A 13,290-nucleotide genomic window follows, 5' to 3' on the forward strand; every position below is an offset into this window, starting at 1 on the left:
TTCCGGAAACTTTCTCGGAAAAGTCAGGGTCACCAGTGTAGTGCCGTGAAAAGAGAGTCGGAGGCGGTGTATTAAGAATGGAGTTCCAATCTTTATTATCCATTACTTTCAGAGAGGTTAACACATGCACTGCTCTGCCTGATGAGCTAGCAGGAATGGCAGCTAAAGCTACAGGTGTTCCCCACTAAAGGGTCCGTGTGGCAACACAATAAGCAAGGTGAATTATGTCCAATAACGTGTCACCACAACGGTCTCATTATTTCAAACGGTGCCTGCAGACTAGAGTTGATTATGGATTAAAAAAACATGTATTCAAGGCCACTGCGGCACTTCCGTAACGTTACTGTTAGCAGATTTAGACTTAAACCTTTTGTCTCCTGCAGCAGAAAGGTGAATAATCTCAGCAGTTCAAGTTTAGCCATTCATCACGGCGTTATTTATTATAGGCACACATCTCAAGAGGCTTGAGGACAGAGAGAGAAGGGGCGTGACTTCCAACGGTCTTATACCCCAGGTAGTGACATCACAATCATGTGGTACAGCCCTAACCAATGAACACAGTTAGTAGTCGCAGCTACTTACATAAACAATATATGGTACACAGTAATACATGGAGTCATACACTATATATGTCTGTATGTTATATCTCAACACTCCCACTTATGAATTATGTGCTTACTGTTTACCTGTTCATATCTAATCAACAAAACAAAAACATGGTACAAATGATTTAAATGTGGGCTTCTTCCACACATTTTACACACCAAACATGATCCCTCCAAATTTCCTCAGCTTCAGTTTGGATACAGGCTTGGTCATCACATCTGCAACCATTTTGTCTGTAGGACAATAAACCAGTGTCATCTTTCCCTGCTTTATCGTGGACCTAATGAAGTGGTACTTAATATCCACCTGTTTATACCTTTGTCTACACACAGGATTTTTAGCAAGGGCTATTGTCCCCTGATTGTCCTCGTTTACAACTGTTTTCTTATACACGTATGTGTCTATCCCTTCCAGTAGTTGCTCCAAGTAAATACACTCCTGTATTGTTAGAGCTAGAGCCATATACTCAGCTTCACATGTGGAAAGCGCTACTGTAGGCTGTTTCTTGGTTTTCCAAGAGACTAGTGAGCTGTCCTTACTCATGCTCACACAATACCCTGTCATACTGCATCTATCTGCAGCCCAATCAGCGTCACTATAAGCCTGTAGGCCTAGTTTCTCGCTGCTCTTTCTGAAACAAAGCTGTTTGTCTGCAGTACCCCTGAGATAACGCAAAACGTGTTTTACTGTAACCCAATGTTCATCTGTCGGTTCAGCAAAATATTGTGATAACTTGCTTACCACGAAACATAGGTCTGGACGTGTACAGGTAGTCAAATAAATTAGGCTGCCAACAGCCTCTCTATTTCTTCACATCCACCATTTTAGGTGCATCTTCAGTGTAATCTAACTTTTGGTCACAAGGTGTGTCCCTTATCCTACACTCCTGCATGTCAAAACGTTCCAGTATATTTTCCACTTATCTCTTTTGTGATACTTTCACACAGCCGTCAGACTGACTGAAATCCATGCCCAGAAAATGATTTAATCTAGCTTTTCTCCCTCTTTTACATAACCCTCAGATTGTTCCATGTAAATGTCGTGATCGATGGGTGCATGCAGGTAGGCCGTCTTTACATCCATCTGGTGTAAAATCAAATCCTCTTTGTGAAGTAAAAACTTCTTTGCAGCAATGTTGAGCGCATCATCAAATGAGGGAAACTGGATTCACCTGTCAATACACTGATATTTATTGAGAGACAGACAATTACATACGGCCGGGAAATCATCCTAGTTTCACACTGTCCTTGTGCTCCACCAAGGTAATCTCTGCCCCAAAAGACACAAAACATCTAACCAACACGAGGAGAGGCGGGCTCCCAGAAAGCCCGCGTATACCTAATTAGTAGCAGATGTGAGACAATAGTCTACTTGTCTCAAAGAGATCCAGACAAGCCTCAACCTACACAGGGGTCTTTGACTGACTACAAGCAGATGTTTGCAGTATCACAGATTCTATAAAACAATAAGAAACTCTATAAACAGATCAGATGAAAATATTCTCTTACAGATTCACTCTTTTTATCAATCTATTGACAACCAATTAACATTAGTCTAAGAATATTTCAGTCAATACTTAAAATCAATAGGCGTCCTCAGAGTTGGGTGGGCTCAGATACATTCATTACATTAAAAATAGAACAAGATTGAAAAACACTTCAATCACCATGATTGAACACAGTCAATCATAATAAAAATCATCTCTCTTCAGTGCTTGGCATTTTTGTCAAAAGGTACAATAATAAACACATGGGATACAAAATATTATAGCAAAATATATGTTTCAAAAATAAGATATTTTATCATTTATCACTCAGTTAATCTCCTTCATCAAACACAAATTCTAAATCAGCTTACATCTCAAAGATTTACTTTAAGGCAATTACTTATTAAAACACAATTAGAATTTAGGATTTATAATAAATCCAATTGAGGTATAAATCAGAATCATGAGAGATCCAGCTAAGGTTCCTAGTTAAGGTATAAATTCACAGTGATGAATCGATCAATCTGTAATCTGTAAAGTTACAGTGTCCTCAATCTTTAACATTACTTTACGTTTACTTCATTACGCTTTATTCAAGAGTAAGGCATGATATTTAATTAATTACATTACTTCAACTATCAATCATTATGTCATTTCAAAATCTGAAGGGAAAGCTAAACAATTCTCAAAATGTTTAACAATCTGAAGAATCAAACATTTTATTGTATAACAACCTGAAAAGGAAAAAATCAAAACATCTGTTCTTTATTCAGAGCATCAACTGTAATCAATATCAAAACATCTGTTCTTTATTCAGAGCATCAACTGTAATCAATATCAAAACATCTGTTTTACCTGGTAATGATTAAGGATAGTAACATTGTCTGTTATAATATTAGAAATATCTTATTGTCCAATACCTTATAAATCTGAAAATATCAATTAATTAATTAGTTTAGTGTGAAAGTGTAATCTGATAAAATATATTTATCACCACTATTTAACACATATCTGTTCATTGGGAATACAAAAACAATCATTAATTGTACATCTGTAATCATCTGGTCATTCAATTCAAATGTTATCTTTGTACGAGAGCTAGAAGACATGTTTTCCTCCTCTCTTTATGACACAGAATGTCTGGTGTGTAAAGGCATCCTGATACTGTAGATTAGCACTGAGGTGCTGATTGGCTCAAAACTCTTCTTCATCAGAGCGCCATAACTCAATTATCTGTAGATTAGCACTGAGGTGCTGATTGGCTCAAAACTCTTCTTCATCAGAGCGCCATATCTCAATCCCCCCCAATTGCTCTGCTTTTGTGGCTCAATTCAGTGAGCACTTTATGATCTCCCAGTGAAACAGAGGCTCATCTGCCTGTATTCTTTCTGCTATCTGCTTGAGAGCAGTGCACCTGCCTATTCCAAGTGGCACATCCAGATGCCCCCCCCCCCCCGTGATGGGAGAGGTTATGAAAACATCTGCTCCTCCAAGAAACATGAAAACTTTGTATAACGACCTCTGAAACCATCGCTCGTCCTGCGAGCGAAAATGAAGAAGCATCCCATCTCATCAGAAAGTTGAAGATTAGAATCCTCTCATCTCGAACGACCTCCTTGCCCGTGGATAAGTTGCTCTCTGCAGCCGCAGAGTGTGATCCTCTCTCTCTGACGCTTGGCCTTCAGAGCTGTCCTAGTTATTGGGTTAACACTTGATAGGGATGTTTTCCTGAGTGCAGACAACTCAAGGTAATGGATTAGCACATTATCATTCAATTACAAAAATAGGATAGGCCCCCTCAGAATGATTTGGGAGCCTTCCTGAGACATGCACATTATAAATGTAAGGTTTGTGTTAGTCATTTAACATGCAAGAATCATATAGTCATCAGTCCAAAGCAGAGAAATGTTATTTTAAGTTAAATGTGAGCTAGTCCCTGTGGAATAACCCTTTCTCAATGATTATAAATGTTATATTAATTCACCATTTACCGTTTGATCAAGGATTAGTTTATCAGAAGTACATTTCCTCTTCCATAAAACATAGGTTTGAGAAATGAATGTTCCAATATGAAATCAATTTCTCAATATAATTTGACTCTTCCCTCCCTTTTCTTACATATTGTCACATATGAAATAATAACTCAGGAGTCTATTTAAGCATGGTATTGTCTATATAAGCTATTAATCGAGAAAACTCAGAGTCAGTATGCAACTCGCAAATATCTCTCCTCCTTCCCATCCCTCTTTACTCACTTTCCCATCTCTTTCTCTCTTATTTCTGTTAGATATGAAGGAAAAACATACAAGTCCATGTAAGCATCTGAGTTACCACCGTTACCAAACGGTGTGCCGCGGCACACTGGTGTGCCGTGAGGCAAGTCCGGGTGTGCCGTGGGATTTTGTGACAACCATACATTATTTTTTCAATATACAACTACACAAAAATAATCAATTATTTTTTTATTTACTATATCAGTACTTTGTAGGTTTATGTACGTAATCTGCGCGACTTGCGCGTCCACATCTCCACGTGCAGTGCTGCATAAACATGGCTGAGTCAGCGATAACTATCGAGGGGTGGAGGTATGCCCATTATTTTATATCACGCAGTCTATTCTTCTTCTCTGTCTTCCGGTTGTTGCCTGTATTAAATGACAAATACACACTACCGCCATGGATTTGATATGAACGAGGCGGCAGTTAGCAGCTAGCGGCTAGCTAGTAATGATCTAGTGATATCGGTAATATTAACTCCATTTAATACAACATTTACGGTACAAGATTCAATCATACAGCCCATGTAGTATGACAATGAATTACAGCAAACATGTGCAATATATCCATTATTACAGCTCCGTGGGATGGCAGTAAGACGATATGGATCCGTTCCCATTGTGCATCCATGGGTAAAGATAAACGCAACTCACATTGGTTCCTCATACAGCATCTCTGTAAACTACGTGTATTCACTGAATTTCACTCTGCCTTTAACGCTCATTGTAGCTCCAAAAGCTCCAGCCAGAGCCTGGCTCCAGCACCCTCCCTGTGAGCACAGTGTGCTCTGATTGGTCGGGACACGTAACATGAACGTGCCGGGCTGCGCGGTCCCGTGGATTAGATGCGCGTTCATAATGCAGAGGGAAATAACTCTCAGAATAACGTTATTAGCACATTTTTACAACTTGAGGAACGAATGTTTTTTAATAAGGGCTATACAAGTGTTCATACTGGGTAGTTTATTTAGTTAAAACAATTATCCAACGAGTTACAGACCACTCTTTCCCCATGTAAGTCAATGGGAAAAGTGTTTCCGGGCCTGGCAACCAAACCGGAAGTGTAGTACCGCCGTTTGGCCAGCACGAATATTTTCATCTGAGTCCGGCGCACTACCTGGGGGCTTGACTACCGCCGCCTGCTGGTAAGGAAAGTTATTGCCACTCACGCATGCGCAGTTTGTACGTGCTCGGCGAGGAAATTAACGAGTAAAGTACCGAGTTACTTTATGTAGATAGTAACGAAGTAGTGTAATATATTACATTTTTTTAAAGTAATACATTTATAATTTGTAGTTCCGGACCATGGACAACGCAGCTTCCTTGCATTGACAGTTGTCTGTGTTGAATTTCTGCTGAGTTTCCTTTGCCTCATTTTCTATTTTGTGACCTGTCTGGTGTAAATGAGTGTGTTGCTGGTTTGATAAAGTTTCAAATTAATTTCGGAAATATTTCGTAATATAGTTGTCTTTTTCACATTTTATTTGGCATTAGTAAATAATTATGCACATTTACAGATACTTTACATAATATGAGTGATAACACGTGTTATAAGGGCTATCTTTTCACAATAGGTGTGCCTTGAGATTTTATTTATTTTTTACTTGTCCTTTGGTGTGCCTTGGGCACAACAACGTTTGGGAACCACTGGCATACATGATAGTGGGCGTCTGAGGGTGTCATTACTGAGAAATGTCAAAGAAATTCAAAACCTTACATTTTAAAACAGGTTTGCATTCCTCCACTTAAGGTGACGTTATCATTGGAAACAATAAAAACGAACTATTTTGATGTAGAATTTATAAATTGAATCGTTAGAGCAGAACAAAATGGTTGTATTGTAGCCTGAGTTCCGTGCAGCCCTAGTTTCAACAGGTGTAAACATGGTCCATATAATGTGAATACATGCAGAAGTAGACAGTAAGAGGCCCCTGACAGGCCTATTTGTTAAAATAGTAGGGGCTCTTCACTCTGCATAGCAGTATGAATAGCCTTAAAAAACAAACAACCCACTCCGTGGTAACGAGAGTCATATTTCTGACCCATATGCCCTAAGTGAAGCCGTTAGTCTCATCTAACTGACCCAAGGGTTGGTGCTGGTGTGACAGTTCCAAGTGTTCAGAGCAGACTTCTAGCTTCCGGTTCATGGCTCGGTGGGGGGGAGCAGACCCACGTGAGACAGTGTCAATGGCTGTATTGTTCAGTGTGAGGAGCGTCATTCTCTCTGGGAGCAGGAAATGGTGTCCATTCTCGGACCAAACCATTAATGTCATGTAGAGCAGCCATAGCATCTCTGTGACTGCACTCAGCCGGACTGTAGCAGGGTAGAACTGGGTGACTCTTAGTGAAGCTGTCCAACGCCATTAGACAAAATGGAACCACGTGCTAACAAAAAGGACACAGGGTCATAAATGTCTCTCTTTACCATTGGCCTAATCATAAACAAATTAGTGGGAAAAATGTGGAACACTAATCCATCATGTGGAATGTTGAGTAATTTAAATAATTACTTATGGGTTGAAATCAAATTAACATTAACATTAGAACCAAAGTCAGTTAACAAATTTGACTTGCACAGATCAGTAATCAATACACCATTTTTTTTTAGCTCCGTGATGAAAACGATAACAGGCAGGGATGCAAACTTGTCATCAATAAAATATTATTGGGGTATGGACAGGGTTGCTAACTTTGGGTACCTGGCTGGAGTGAGATTTTGATATCATGGGTTTAATTACACACATGCGCACGAAGTGACTGCTATCGTGTCCGTAGCGGGACCTTAGCATATATTTAGGATATATATAATATATATATACAAATACACAATATTGGACACAGACTATAAAGGGCACACAGTTTCATTAAATAATGAAAGTCAAACACATGTTTGTTTCCACTGTTTTATTGTGTGCCTGTCGCGAAAAGCAACTTATTGACTTATCGGCTCCTGAGTATTTGTGTTAGATAATCTATGGTAGGGCTAACCCATACAGTGGTGGGGCTCAAATCAGTATTTGAAATGTAATTACATACACGCTATATCGCCCCCTTGTCAGTGAAACGCCACGCGTGAGGTTTAGAATATTTCCCTGTCTCAATCCAAATTGAACTGTATGAAATTAAAATAAAATAAAAACATTTGTCTTGTAGTAAATAAAAAGGCGACCTGGAGCCAATCCTGCCATTTCCTCACAAGTGAAAGAGTTCACATGCTGAAAACCCAACCCCCGCAGGGGGTCTGGGGGGATTCTCCCCCAGGAGATTTTTGAAATACTAACATAAAATACACATTCTCTCTTGAGATGAAAAAAATAAATCCATCTATTACTGCACGACATATTTAAATGAAGCTGAACCTGCTGCTCCTCCCATAGGGAAGAGGCTGTGTGAATTACTTCGAATTACTTTGAAATTACCCCATTGTTCTTTGTGTCAAAATGGAAGGTTTCTGGCTAACGTTAGCTTAGGTACTCAGATCTTGTTCTTGAGTACAAGTAGAAGTACCAGAGTGTAGGAATACTAAGTTACAGTAAAAGTACTGCATTCAAAATGTTACTCAAGTGAAAGTAGAAAAGTATTGTCATCAAAATATAGTGAAAATAGCGACAGTAAAAGTAGTCGTTGTGCAGATTGGTTTATTCCAGAATACTATATATGATATGTTTTATAATGATTGATCATGAAAGTGTTCTCAAAGCTGGTAAAGGTGCAGCTAGTTTGAAGGACTTTGTATACTGCAGGGTAGCTGGTGGATTTACTCCAGGTGGAACTAAAGTCTGATTAAACACTTGATTAGATTTCACATCATTCATCCACATCTGAAAGTAACTAAAGGTATTAAATACATGTAGTGGAGTAAAAGTACACCATTTACCACTGAACTGTAGTGGAGTAGAAAAATAAAGCAGCAAAACATTTTAGATACTCAAATAAAGTACCAGTATCTCAAAATTGTGCCCAAGTATAGTACTTGTTACGTTTATGAACTTAGTTACTTTACACCAGTGGCTATACTGATAGAAAGACTAAGCCATGCACAGAGGCATGAAAATACATTTTGAAAATGCTCAAAAGTTCTGCCAAAAAAAACTGACTGCTGAAATTAGATCTTCCTTTGTGCTGTGGTCATAAAACCCCCAATGGGTCGCGCCGTGGTCTGCTTCAGATTATCTTCTCCTTCCAGAGGTCACGCCTGTCTCTGACCCCGTGTCTTGCGTTTTATTTTATTTTCTTCTTCTGCAGCACCAAGCAGAGTATAGAAAAGGAGGGGATTTTGACTAGAAATAATTTCAAACAGTTAAATAAAGAATGTTGAACTATATTTAAAACTGTAATTGAACTTCAACTCATATCCATTATCTGATTCCAGTGGCCAGTTGGAAACAGATAATGACAAAGTTTTCATTTTGCATCAATCGTGCAAAAAGGTTCAATCACCATTGTGTCTAAGTCTTGTCTTATCTGCTTTGTTTCGGAATGTGTTCAATACATTAGGTTATTTTATTTTCATTATTACCATACAATACATAGATTAAGAATAAATGAAACAAATAATACAACATTGACCTATTTGAGCAGACAGATGACCCGCAGTTATGCCTCTGAGGTTCCCGGGTGTAAAACAGAGGCTTTTTTTAAAAATGTATTTTCCTTTTGCGGAAATTTAGATTAATTTTACCTTGGCTGTGGACTGATTAATTATTAGTTGTTAAAAAACATGCACAAGACGGCATATACAAACAAACACGAAACAATTATACAAAACAAACATGAACCCGCAACAAATATCAGGTGACAGCTAAACTCATCCAGTTTAATTTTAATCCGAATTAGGGAAACTTCAGCGGGGGTAGGGAAATATCAGTACTTATTTTTACTTATTGTTTTTTTTTTTTTTTTTTTTTTAAATTTTTTATTTTTTTAAACAAAATCCAATTCAATAATCCGTAAGTTTATTAAACACAGTGTGAATGTAATATTCTGCCACCACCCTTCCCATTTAATAGCTCAATTTAGTTATTGAGCTTATGGTGTGATTAACAGAAAATACAAGTCTGTGTTGTTAAACATTAATTCAGTTGATGAGCAATAAACTACCTTATTCTCAATCAAAACCACTGTGCAAATGTAGTGGTAAAACTGCTCAACCGACCGAGAGCAGAGATATTAATTAATTTAATTAATTCTAAGAACGGAATCTGCTGAAGAGTAATAACCACATTATTCTCAATCAACAACCACTATGCTAATTTAGTGGTGCTCTGCCCTCCCCGATCCGGAGAGCAGAGACTTTTAATGAATTCAGTACCCTTTATTTTAACAACAGCCAAATTCAACAACCCCTCAGTTTATGAAACACAGCGTGACGTAATATTTCGTATCACGTTTCCCGTTAATAAGAGTTCTGTTTAGTTCCAAAACTCATAATGGTGCGATTTAAAAATAATACGACACTGTGCTCTGTTTCGTGTGCTGCTCCCCACAGGGGGGGGGGGGGATTACCCACACCCTCTTCCTGCAGCAGCAACAGGGTGATTTCGAGGCGAGTTGATTTAACTAGTTAAACCGTTGAAATCTCCAGAATTCGGCGATTCGTTTCAGTACAAATCTTTACATTGCTTTTAAACCGAAGTTCCACATTACTGATGCCCTCTTTAAGGTCTCTCCGAATGTTTGCCGTGCACACACACAGAGGAAACCAAAAATATTGCATCTATCTGTTCCACAGGTAATTTTATACCGTCAATCACAGAGTCTGGCGAGGCAATGTCAAAATATAGATTTGAAATTACACTCACCAGCTCGACGATTTGTTGGTAACTGTTCGCGACGCCAATTGTGAAGTAAAAACTTCTTTGCAGCAATGTTGAGCGCATCATCAAATGAGGGAAACTGGATTCACCTGTCAATACACTGATATTTATTGAGAGACAGACAATTACATACGGCCGGGAAATCATCCTAGTTTCACACTGTCCTTGTGCTCCACCAAGGTAATCTCTGCCCCAAAAGACACAAAACATCTAACCAACACGAGGAGAGGCGGGCTCCCAGAAAGCCCGCGTATACCTAATTAGTAGCAGATGTGAGACAATAGTCTACTTGTCTCAAAGAGATCCAGACAAGCCTCAACCTACACAGGGGTCTTTGACTGACTACAAGCAGATGTTTGCAGTATCACAGATTCTATAAAACAATAAGAAACTCTATAAACAGATCAGATGAAAATATTCTCTTACACTCTTGGGCTGCCTTCTGCATTAATACACGTATACTTGTCAGGTTGGCTGTAGGTGACAACGTCTCCCCGTAATCTATCCCCGCCCTCTGACTGTATCCTTTGCTACGAACCTAGCTTTGTACTTGTCGTGTCCGTCAACGTCTCCCTTAACTGAATAGACCCATTTACCTCCCACTGTTTTCCTGCCCTCAGGCAATGTTGTCAGGGTAAAAGTCTGATTGTCTTCTAGAGACTTAATTTCCTCATCCATCGCTTTTCCCCAGTTTTCTGACTCGGTCGATGTCATGGCCTCTTTAAAGGTCAGAGGTACACTACAAACTGCTCTGTAACAATAATCTATACTAGTGAGTGTTTTATCCTCTTCATCACTATCTTCCTGAGTATAATCTCTCAAGTACTCTGGGGGTTTGCGCTCCCTACTGGGATATCTCCCACTGTCTGAGGCATGTGACGCCACCCTAGGGTGCTGTTCGCCATCATCCTCTGGTGCTGACTGTGGAGCGTTAGTTTGTACATCTTTGCTCAGTACACTAGGCTGTGGGGCCTTTACTCCCTCTTCACAGTCTTCCTCCGAATCCTGTTCTAACCACTGTGTCAGTGATAAACTTTACTAGTCTGTGCTTCTGAACCTTCTCTTTGTCGGGGTAGTAAACTAGATAGGCGGGGCTTCCCTTGTCATGCCCTACAAAACGTCCTTTCTCACACCTAGCATCTAATTTCCCCCTGTCCTGCTGGTACGCATAGCACACTGCTCCAAACTTATGCATCCTAGCTAAGTTACACTTTTTCCCTGTCAGTGCTGAATATGGCGTAGTGCCCGTGTGCTTATTAAAACACCGGTTTCTGGTATGTGCTGCTTCCTGAATGGTATAGTGCCACAGGTTTTTAGGCAGATCACTGTCAATAAGCATACATCTGGCCATTTCAAAAAGAGTGCGCCCTTCTCTTTCAGCCGTCCCGTTTTGATGTGGGGAATAAGGACAAGACGTCTCATGTCTGATCTTGTTCTTTCTCAATAGTGTCTGAAACTCCTTACTAGTGAACTCAGTCCCATTATCTGATCTAATGCATTTCACAGTCCCATAGGGAGCTACATCTGCCAGATACTTCTCAGTGGCTTGAACTGCCTCACTCTTCGCTTTCAGGAAATAAACAAACACTTTCCCTGTACACACATCTGTAAATGAGTGCATATACTTGAAGCCATGTATGGACTCGTTATTAACTGGACCAGCTAGATCAGTGTTCATCAACTGAAGTGGTGTGTTTGCTTTATCGGTCGGATCTCTGTTTCTCGTTTGGGTAAACTTTCCCTCTATGCATACTGTACAATCTTTATCAGGCTTACGCTTTGTACCCTTAATATGCATACCAACAGTTACATCCTGCAGCTTTAACACATCCTCATAATTACAGTGACCAATAATCTCATGCCACATTTGGATATCATGGCTGACATGACACTTATCTTCAACATCACACTGTTTGCAAATAGTACATTTTCTTACATACATAAATGTCAAACTTGGTACCATCCGGTAACATCAGAGCATCTTTACCTTCGTCGAAGAAAACCTTGGCTCCGTTAGCTGTAGCAGACTTCACGGAAAAGAGTTATTGGGGGTACGATGGGATGTATAGTGCGTTCCTCAGAATCACTTTACACCGTCGTCACTCGCTGTCTATCAGACACATCTCTGCTTCTCCTCTGCCGTGCGCCACCCGTCTGCCAATTCCATGCTGTGTCTCTCCGGCTTGAAGGTGCTGTTAAAAATCTTGAATTTCTTCTTATCGTTGATGATGTGAGACGACGCTCCCGTGTCCACGATCAATCATTTTCTGTGGGTCTGTAGTTGTTGTCTCTGTAGGCTGGTCTCTTCAGCTCGCACTTTGAGGGTGTAGTCACCTCCTCCCGCAGCTTCTCCGGTACCACCTGGCATGCTAGCGCACCGAGCGGCATCACCGCGGTCCTTCTTTGTGCATCACCGCGGTCCTTCTTTACAAAAGCTACACCAGACTTTCTTTCTGCAGTCATCTTTTCGATGGCCTTTCTCTCCGCATCGCCAACATGTGCCAACGTGTTCTCCGCCGCCATCGGGGATGAATCGTTTGGCGGGCTTTCTCTTTGTTGCTGCTTGGACCCTCAGCACCCTCTCGCTCGTCTCGTCTGAGGCTGGGGCTGAATCTTCTGAGGCCTCGAAGTTCCTCAACTTCGCCTTAAACTGTCCCAACGTTACTTCACTGTCACCGTGTGTCACCATTAGAGTGAACGGCTTGTATTTTTCGGGTAATCCCCGCATAACCATCGCCATCATTAGTCCCTCACTCGGTGCTTCTCCCGCGCTCCTGAGTGCCGTAATGATCTGCTCAGCTCGGATAATGTACTCTGTTACCATCTCATTATCAGCTTTCTTCAGCGCAGTCATGGTTATATACAAGGTGACGATCCTGGGTCTGCCTTTTCCAATATAGTGCTCCCTTAATATTCTGAGACTTTCTCGGCCCTTGTCCTTCGTGTCTCTGAATATCAGGCCTAAACTGGTATTGTCAAGTTGCGGCGCTAACTCACAATAGGCGTCAGCATTGAGCTTGTCGTCTTGAGCCCTCAGTGCCGCGGTCAGCTCTCCAGCGGGTGCTCGAAGGATGGTCTCCTTCAATCCCACTCCGTGCATGCAACAC

Source organism: Gymnodraco acuticeps, unplaced genomic scaffold (assembly GCF_902827175.1).
Source record: "Gymnodraco acuticeps unplaced genomic scaffold, fGymAcu1.1, whole genome shotgun sequence".
Taxonomy (NCBI): Eukaryota; Metazoa; Chordata; class Actinopteri; order Perciformes; family Bathydraconidae; genus Gymnodraco; species Gymnodraco acuticeps.